The sequence below is a fragment of the Octodon degus genome, unplaced genomic scaffold, assembly GCF_000260255.1.
Source record: "Octodon degus isolate 3935 unplaced genomic scaffold, OctDeg1.0 scaffold00160, whole genome shotgun sequence".
Taxonomy (NCBI): Eukaryota; Metazoa; Chordata; class Mammalia; order Rodentia; family Octodontidae; genus Octodon; species Octodon degus.
The window spans coordinates 454703-465292 of NW_004524736.1; the positions used below are offsets into that span (position 1 = coordinate 454703).

Below are 10590 nucleotides of genomic sequence, written 5' to 3' on the forward strand. Positions count from 1 at the left end.
TGCTCTTAGTTCAATGAGGTTTTAAACCAATAGTGTTCAGATATCATGTCTGCATCTTGTACTAGGAACAACTACTACAAAGACAACAATATTCAATGTATTAATTATTGTAACTGTACTACTAACCTGTTTTGAAACTATCTCACTGCTACTTCTTTCTCAATAAAATTATTAAAATATAAAAAAAGAAAAATAAACTCGAAGCCTTCGCAGGTAAATGGGTACAACTTGAAGCTATACTCATAACTGAAATAAACCAGACATACATGGGTAAATATCGTATTGTCTCCTAGTGTAAGAACTCAAAAGAAGAAATAAAATTGAAAGGTCTATAACACAGTTAAATGGAAAGAGAGAACTTAAGGATTAAACAAAGGGAGAGAAAGAAGACAAGTTAGGAAATCTGGTAGGAGCAAAATCATACATTATTTATATAAATAAGATGGTTAAGGCAATGGATTTTTGAAAATAGCAGTTAATGGGCAGAATTCTCAAACTAATTCTATATGCTAATGTCTGTGAATTTAGCAAATACATTGCAGAGACAGCAATGTGTAATACTAAATACAGGCTTAAAATACCTGTCATTTTGGTCTTCTAAATGCATACTGCTTTTAACATCATATCAATTATTGCTATATTCTCTTTGTTAAAAAAAATAAAAGGAGAGACAAGAAAAACAAAATGTCATAGAATTATCCTGCTACAATGTTACATATGGTTTGATTTCTAAATTTTTGTGTAAAAATGTGTAATTATTCTTTAACATTCTATAGGGATTTAAACTTTAGAATATCCATGGTTGTTGGAGAATAGCAGCTCCATTTTATGCCTAAGGCATTTGATATTCAGACAGGTAGTGATGTTAAGCTTAACTGCCTCTGTTGCAGGATAATAGTATCATTAAGCTTCTCTTCTGGATGGTTTAAAACTAAAGTTTGCAGACCAAAAATTAGAGAGACAGATGGGATAAAAAGATAGCTAATATTTTGGCCCTAGTCCTTCAAGGTCAGTGAGAACTCAGGACACAAGAGAACATGTGCTGTGACATAGTGTAACTTAAGTGGTGTCCCAAATTTTCTGATCAAGGAAATGACGGGGCCACAGAGGAAAGTGATTGACGATGTAGAGTGTGCCTAAGGAGAGTCGCCTAGAGAGTAAAAATTCTCTCAGGCTTTCACAGAGAACAAATTGGTCAAGCAATGGCTGTGACTCATCCAGATGGCTGACACTGACAAAAGATCCACAAGGTGCTGTACATGGTGACAAAAGACCCACAAAGTGTTGTACATGGTTCCAGGGTAAATCCTGAGGGGATTTGACTAATCTCGTCAGACAGCAAAAGTAACATTTTTAGTTAGATAGGTCTTGCTTTAACTTGGTCTTAACCATCCAGCAGAAAAGTATAACCATGAGGTATAAAAAGTAAAGCTGTATTAGTAGGCTGAGCTGTAAAAGCTCAAGTCAACAACTTCAGACAATTGCCAGTTGTGGTGATAACTCACTACTATCATGGACTGCTGGACTACACTGGGTTATTTTGCTGAATTCAAGTACCTAAAACCTTTCGACTGGCATCAAGTATGAAAAGGTCCTTTAAAGACTTCTCCAAATACAGCTTCTCTAACTGTGTTTGTCTTTTTGAGGAAACACCACTGCATTTTCCACTGTGGCTGCACTTTATCATATTTCCATGAGCAAAGTATGAAAGTTCCAATTTCTTCACTTCATAAATATAGCTCTTTGAGGTGTTTTTGATTAGTGTAGAATTAGGGTATGAAGGAGAATTCCACTGTTGCTTTGATTAGTGTGTAAGGATTAACCATACTAAACATCTTTTTATGTGTTACTGGCAATTTGCCTTTCTTCTTCAGAGCAATGTTATGCAAGTTATTTATCCACTACTTAAGTTATTTATTTATTTTTTGGTCTTTTTAGACAAGGTCTTACTATGCAGTTCAGGCTTCCTTGAGCTCCCTTTATAGCCCAGACTAATCTTGAACTTGCAAGGATCCTCCTGACTCAGCTTCCCAAGTGCAGGAATTACAGGCTTGCACAACCATGTCTAGCTCTCTAATAATACCTGACTAAAAAAAATAATATACAGACTACTACACATTAAAATTGAAATTTTAACAAGTTTAGAACACCCATGACATAAACACATGTAAATATCATATTTAACAGTGCACAGTAACCTCCTTCTGTTTTTTTTTTTTTTTTCCACTGCAATAATCAAATGAACTGAGTAGATACATTACTAATGTAGAAGTGCCTAAGAGATCACAACAAAAACTTTCATGTTTACTCATGGTAAACTTTAATACAGTTATCATTCTAGATGACTTTTACATTGTTTATTCTTTCTCAGTTATTTTCTCTCTTCAGGATCTTTAACAACCCATACTTTGCTCATTTGTATTTCAGTACACAGGTGCTGGGAAAGAAGATCACATTTGTCTAAATAAAATAATTAGGCTACTAAGAAATTTTATTAACAATTTTATTGTCAAATTGAATTGGCAATTAGTTCTATACAAAGGCCTCAAAATTAGGTCTATAAACACTCATAGTGCACACTAATATACTAGGGCTTCTTCTAATATGCATCAATTTATGGTGAAAATATCAGAACTACAAATACAAAAAAGAACTTATTCCTTTTAACATAATCCAAAAACACAAACCAAAGATTTTATTTTGAAATAAATCAACCAAACTTCAATAAAATTTAGCCAAATAAGGAGATCCCATTTAAGCAAGTAATAATTAAAAAATTAGTGAAGATAAGGAAGGTATTTACCATAACTGACTCATTAAAAACATTTAACAACTAACTCTTAATTTAAGTATTTGTGAGGAGGATAGGAGACAAATCTAACACTTGAGGTGATAATCAGTCCTTTTAGATGGCACATCTTGGCCAACTCTTTGAAAGTGTCAGGGAATTTGGTCTAGTTCTATGTAGAAGCTCATTAAGATATTTTACATTTTAGAGTCAAGTCTTCATTATCCTCATTCTCCAAAGATCACCTCAGGGCCACATCATGAGATCTAATTATAACACCTGAGAGAAGTCTCATTCATACTAGTTTTCAAACATTATTCCAAGAAATTCCCTTGTTAGATTTTCCTGTATCTAGTTATGATGCAAATAAGATTTCTTCAAAATCAGCAGTCTTCACTGTATGACTCAGAACTCTACTGTAATCCTTTTATTATTTCTTTAATTTAGCACTTCAAAATAAGTATAAATGAGCAAGAAAACATTATTGTTTCTCGGGCCCATGAAATAGCTCAGCGGACTAAGCATCTGCTTAGGCAAGCATAGAGACTGGGGTTCTATCTGGGCACCACATGCCATGTGACCTGCTGAGTCAGCCACCAAGAATGGTCGTGGTGGTGCATGCCTATAATCCTAGCGCTGGGGAGGCTGAAAACAGGAGTATCACTAGAATTGGAGCTGTGTAGTGAAACCCTGTACCAAATACTTAAAAAAAAAAAAAAAATTGTTTCTCAAATACAAAACAAAGCAACTATTTGCTGTAATCTCTTTAACACTTAAACTTGTAAGTGACCTACAGAACTTTTGCTTTTGTAGGAGTAACTGGGTTTACTGCCCAGCACTTAAACAAAAAATCAAGGAAAAAAAAAACATGAACCTACAGTTTTCAAACAGTAAACAAAAGAAAATGACTTCTTTGAAAAATAATTAAAACTGATACTGCTAGCTTACTTTTCAGACAGTTTGTAGGAAGTAGAAAATGGTGACTAAATCCAGGCAGACACATGTCCTTCCTGAATTAAGAAGTTTAGAGTTCAAGGTTGTCACAATGCCTAGAACTGTGAGAACAGAGGGCTGAATGGGAAAGACTACATGATGAGGGCTCAGAATACTTTAGAGGAGTATGCTCCAGGCTGTGGAGTGTTCTTCTCTAAATGTGTGGGCAAAAAGTATTCTGGGAAAGAGAAAGGCCAACTAAGAAGAGGTAGGTGCACAGCATAATCCTGAGGTGCACATAAGACTGCAAATTATTCTTATTCTAACAGCTAGGCTAGAAAGATTTCCTTACAGAGCACAAAATAGAATCCTCAAAAAGATATTCCTGAAATGAGGAAGGAAAATTAGCCTCATAATAAAGGCTACTTTGAACGCACATTAACAGATAATCAAATGTGACTATAACAAGATTAAATCCACCTCCAAACATCAATAATATTGAAAGGTGGACAAATCCAATATTTGATTTGTAAAATTCTTAATGGCTAGCACCTAGCAAGACTGCTAAGCAACAGGAAGAGCAAGCACATAAAGGAGGAAAAAATAAAATCAATAGAAGGAATAAAGATGAAACTCAGCTGTAGATAACTTGCCTCATGGGTATAAGGTCATGGATTTGATGCTCAACACTGTTTACCCTTCATCCTGGTAATTACAGGACAGGACAAGAGTACTAACAGAAAAGAGTTTAAAATATATTATTTTTTTTAAAGCTATATTCTGGAAGTAGAGGAAAACATAAATACAATTCAGACAAATGATAGGTAAGAAAAAGACTCAACCAATGGGAACATCCATTGAAACAATACTAGCAGTTGACAGTATACTGAATGGTGCTACCAATACATTAACAGAGAAGAAAGTATTACAGAAAATTGAAAAAAAGAAAGAAAAAAAATCTATAAATATAAAAAAAAATAGACTTCTTGCTAGAAATGACCAGGAAAAAATATGACAGTAGGCACAAAATCCCAGGCTGAAAATTAGAAGAGACACCACTAGAGATCCAACATTATGAATTTTAAAGAAATAAGTAACTTTATATAAATACACTGAAATATGTTGGAAACAGAAAAAAACAATTTCCTTTAAAAGCACAAACTACTAAAGTTTCCAAAAACAAAATGGCCTTGATAGCCCTATGTTAATTAAAGACATAGGACTTAGTGTTTAAAGCTTCCCTATAAAAAGATCCATAGAAATCAGGCTTTACTGGCCAACTCCATACCAATTTAAAAAAGAAAAAACAATTCTCCAGACTGTGCCAAAGTAGAAGACAGGTAACAATAACTGATCTCATGAGAACAGCATTAGCATAATACCAATACTCCTCAAAATCATTACAAGAGCAGCCGGGGCTATAGCTCAGTGGCACTGCACCTGCCTGGCAAGTGCAAGGTCCTGAGTTTGAGTCCCAGGACCAAAAAAAAAAAAAAAAAAAAAAGTACAAACAAACAAAACAGAATCATTATAAGAAAGTGTGAGACAAACACCATTCATATAGATCTAAACATATATAATGATTAGCACATCAAAACTAAAAATACACAAAAAGGACAATACACCAGGATTAAGTAGTCTATCTCCAAAATATAAAATTGCTTTACCATGAAAAAATCAATTAACTATATATTAATAAGCTAAGAAAAACTATAATTATTAATAAGAGACGTAGTAGCAAAGTCCAATATGCAATCATAATAAAGTCTAAAAAATTAAGAAAAAAAATAAAATAAAAAAATTAAGAAGAGGAATTTCCTCAATCTGATAGAGGTCAATTATTATAAAAACCTATGGCTTACACCCATGGTATTGATAAAATACCAAGTGCTTTTGCCCTTAGTTTGGAAGAAGAAAAAGAATATATAATTTGACTTCTGCTATTCAGGAAAAATCTTAACCAGTATAGTAAATAATGCAAATTAAATAAAAGGCTTTTTGGTAAGAAAGACTACACTACTCTTACATGACATAATGGTCTATGCAAAAAATCCAAAGGATCTGTAAGATTTACTAGAAATAACAAAATGAAGAATGCAGGGCATATGATCAACATACAAAAATGAACTATATTTCTATATTCTGGCAATAAACAATTAGGAATTAGGTCCTAAACCATTAAATTGGATCAAAAAGCATGAAAAACTCTGATTTAAGTAACAAAACATGCAAGATCCACAAACTGAAGTCTTTAAACATTATTAAGAAATATTACAGAACAAAATAATGGGGTGTTAGGCAGAGCTAATGGATCAGAAACATGATTAATGTCAAATTTCCCATTGATGATCTATAGATTTAATATAACAGCAATCAAAATCCCATTTGGCTGTTGCTGGTATATAAAGAAAAAATTTGTTTTTGTTTACTGACTACAGAAACTTCACTATATGTGCTTACTAAATCTTTTATTCTTCCATAGATGAGCTATTTCACACGTACAGTAATGTCATATGTCAGTAATAACAGTGCTAGCAATGCCTTTTGCTTTGCATATTTTTTAATGTTTTTGTCTTTCCTTAATGTAGGATAATGACTTGTCATAAATGCTGAGTATAAGTGGTAAAAACATGTATTATCGCTATACATTGATCTCAAGTTAAAGGTTGAGCATTTTATCATTAAATATGACATTTACCTTAGAATTTTTGAAGATATTCTTTATCAGATTAAGAAAATCATCTTATATCCTTGTCCAAGTTTTTTTATCATTGTTATTAAATTATATATATATATATATATAGACACATACATGAAGTAAAATAAATTCTGTAAATGAAAATATAAAGTGCTGATGGCAATGTGAAATAACCAAACTTCTCACACACTACTCATGGAAATGTAAACTGATAGAAATACTTGGGGAAAATGTCAATACCTTACTAAAAATGAACAGATGTACACCCTACAACACAGTAATTCCACTACTCAGTATATACATGTATGCTTAAAGAAAATGCATATATTTACCCAAACCATGTACAAGTATATACATTACAGCAAAAACACAAAATTGAATGAATATATTCACACAATGGAATACTACATAGCCATGAAACAGAATAAACTAAAATATTACTATTGTTTAACTCTCATTAGGATGTTCAGTGAAAACAGCCATTAGACAAGACTATAAAATTGAATGTGGGGGCTGGGGAGATGGCTCAGTAGGATAAGTGCTTGCCTGGCAAGCGCCAGAGCCTGAGTTCAATCCCCAGCTCCACCAAAAAAAATTTTTTTTAATAAAATAAAATAAAATAAAATTGAATGTGTATAAATTTCAAAAAGATGAGTCATGCTCAGAAAAAGTGACTAGAAGTGGGTAGGGTGATTCTGGTCATGGTCTTTTCTGGATTTAGGTGTGATTTGTGCAACAGTCTATACATAACCCATATATATATAATATATATGGAATATTTTAGAAAAAAATATATATATACATATATTTGAAAAGAAAAAAACATTGCCCCAAGGAAATAAACCTCGACTAACTGAAATTATAGATGCTATATGTTATATTTATTCATGCTGTTTTAGATACAGAATGAAGGCTTCTCTAGTATGATCTCACAAAGTTTGAAATTGTGCCTTTCACTTACTAAATCTATGGAATCACCCATAGATTTCATTTAAGAGTTACCACGTTTTTAGTATGTGCAAGATTAACCATTGGAAATAAAAAAAAAAAAAAGATCTTGCACTGACATAAACTTTGTTTATATTTGTTACTTGACATAGTTCTATTAAATTTTCTCAGAAAATTTATTTAGACCATCTCCATGCTCTACCAATTTAACTTGCTTTTTCTTAAGACCACATTTGCACCTATTGTTTTGAAATTACTTATTACATGTTTTCTAACTCCCTAAAATATAAACTCTATTTAAATATCAGTTAGGTTTTGCTACTGCTGTAGCCATAGTACCCAAAATGATGTCTAGTATTAGCTAGTTTTTTGTTTGTTTGTTTTGTTTTTGCTCCGAATGCCTTCAGGGCAGGTTTGGCTGGCTTGAGTTGTGGGGATCAAACCGCAGCCACCTGAGCCTGACTGCTTTGTGGAAGCAGCCACTTAAAGAACTGAGCTAAGGGGCAGGCCCCCTTAGCTAGTTTTTAACAGTTGTATAATATTACAGTGGCCAGTCTGTTTCCCATGTACTACTTCTCACCGTTTCTCAATTACAAGCTTTTGGTGCTGTGTTTATGCATTTGGTACATAGCACAAGTTTTCACCATGCAGCTTTGACTCCTTGTGATCCTCCTGTCTTCAGCCTCCCCAGCGCTGGGATTACAGGCATGCGCCACCACTCTGTCTCTGTGGGCTCAATGCCCGCACAACATGTGGTGCCGTGTTTTGAACCCCAGTCCCTGCAGGCGCTTAGTCCACGGAGCTATCTCACTGGCCCCTTCAATTACAAGTTTTAAAGGGGATCTGCCTTATAATTGAAACTCCAAGTGTTCCAACCTAGTCTTTCTAGTTACCTAGCAACAGAAGAAGTTCTTGTGTAGGAATATTTACCTAAGAAACGTTTTGAAAGCAACTTTCAAGAAGCTATGTTACTAAGACGTTGAGGTCATCTTACTAAAACTAGAAAATAGAGGCAAGTTACATATTGTAATAGCCTAGATGTGAGAGCAAAAGAAATAGAGAACAGGAGATGCAGGAAAAAGCCAGAAAACAAGTATCAGGTATGAATGAATGCGCCAAGCCAGCCAACCAGCAGACATTACAAGGGCTCTCGTCCCCGACGGTCTTCTAGACTAAGTCCGCGCGGCTGCTCGCTCCGTCCGCCGTCGGCGCACCCACAGGCCCGGCGCGGCCAGGTCCCCGTCCGCACCCTCCTCCCCGGGCCCTGAGGTCCCCGACGGCGGGGACCGGGATTCAGCGACACCTAATTCGCCCACAACGCCGGGCACAGGGTGAACGCCGCAGTTTCCTGACAGAGAGACCTAGGTAGCGTCTCTGAGCGACAACTACACCGAATGTCGACATAAACGAAGTCAAGTTCCTTACTACGCCCAACCCCGAAGCACCTTCAACCAACGCCCTCAATTCTAAACCCAATTAAATACTCACCCGAACCCGGAAAAGTACAAAGAGCACAGACAGGCGCGCGTGTGTGACGTCACGGGAGCGCGTGACGTCACAGGCACGCGCGCGAACGGGCTCTGCGCATGCGTGCATGCTCATTAGGAGTTGCCCCCCCCCCCTCGGAACCAGCTGTGCCTTAGTTCCCACGTCTGAGAAGCCTGGGAGTCTTAACGCAATGCTACGGAGAAAAGGATGGAGTGGCCGGCGCGCCGCGCGGTGGGGGGCGCGTCCCGCCGGAATGGGAGCGGCTCCGCCCGACCACGCCCCTCGTCAGTGTCTGCTCTGTCAGTGGCGCGTTCAACCCGCAGCGCCAAGACCCAGGGAGAGAAGAGACCTGCGTGTTTCCTGGGAGATCGTGGGGCAGGGCTCTTTTGGGTGAACTTTTGCTTCCCCTGGGCAGCAAGTACCCAAGTGCATTTCAAAGAAATGTTTACAAAAATAATGTTTGATAGTTTGGCAATTCGCACAGTTTCACCAATGGATAATGCTATTTTCAGACAAGTTTGTAAGTTTGCAGGGCTATGATTTTGATATAATTAATAAGCCGTATTGTTAAATGTGAATCTTCTGCTACTTTTTAGCGTGTCTCCAATCACTGGATGTAAGCGAAACCATCTCAGTGTGAAGCTGTAATATGATAAGGAAATACACAAATATTTAAGGATGGTCGTATTTGCTTAAAATGCACATTTCCAGACAGAAGTAGTTACTTGTCAAATACCTATTTTTCCAATAGGAAGCACTCAGTGTTAGCCATCTTCCGTGGCTCTTCCTCACCTGTTGTTCTTGTGCCCTCCATAAAACATGGGTGACAACAGGAGCTGCCCACTGGAGGAAAATATGCTGAGAGATTAGGCCGTATTCTTGCTCCTCCTGAGGTCTCATCCAGTAAGAGTCAAGTAATGAAATATGAAATAATATTTCAAGAGGGGAATCCTATTCCTAAGTGGTACTCTTCTCATACACTTTGGAAGCTGACCACTTTAATCTCACCTCCATTAACAGCAATATCTTCTCTCAACATACTTTAAACATTTCTTTACCTATCATCAACATAATACATTTTTCTAAGTAGCCTTAGCTTATTAAGAGTAGAATTGTTTACTGTTATAGTCAGAGATCCTATGTAGTGTCTGATGCACATGCCAAATATTTGAACGAAAAAAGTACTCAGGAAAAATGTTTCTTTCCTTACATATAACTTCCACCCTTCCAGTTCACCCCAGCCTCACTACTCTACCCTGAAGCCCAGAGAAAACACTAAGGGCCTTTTTGTGGCTAGGCCAAAAGGACAATTTTAGTCTCATCCTTTGGCAAGCAGTTTCATTTTGCTGCTGCATGGTGCTAGTTTTCTCCTTTTTTCTCTATCAATTCTATCTTTTAAGATTTTTTTTCTGTTTCTCTAGCCAATAATGTCTACATTCTGTAAGAAGGGAGTAGGTATACATAAAGGAAATGTACACTCCTGCTTCTTTTTCTTTTGATTATAGCATGGACTCTTGAGTTTCTCAAGGATGCAAACACATATGGTGGATTGCAAATTGGTGGTCAACTTGTATCACCCAGCTGAAGTGAGTTAGCATAGCACTGGATGTGGGAGGCCCACCTGAGTATTGCTGCTGGAAGCCTAGGAGGTAAAACTCAAGAAAAAGGAAAGAGGCTGTTAGGGAAACTGTGGAGAAGCTGTTGGGAGCTCTGGCTCTCTTGGGCTACTCTGCTG

General features: G+C 36.4%; 1 protein-coding gene across 3 annotated transcripts in view; it reads right to left on the reverse strand.

The window, feature by feature from the left end:
- Nucleotides 1–8928, reverse strand: part of Pot1 (protection of telomeres 1) — a 103768-nt gene extending 94840 nt beyond the window's left edge. For all 3 annotated transcript variants that reach the window (XM_004642706.2, XM_023702887.1, XM_023702886.1), the window contains exon 1: nt 8856–8928. The gene's annotated coding sequence lies outside the window, so the exon portion shown is untranslated. The remainder of the gene's footprint in view (nt 1–8855) is intronic.
- Nucleotides 8929–10590: the final 1662 nt, after the last annotated feature.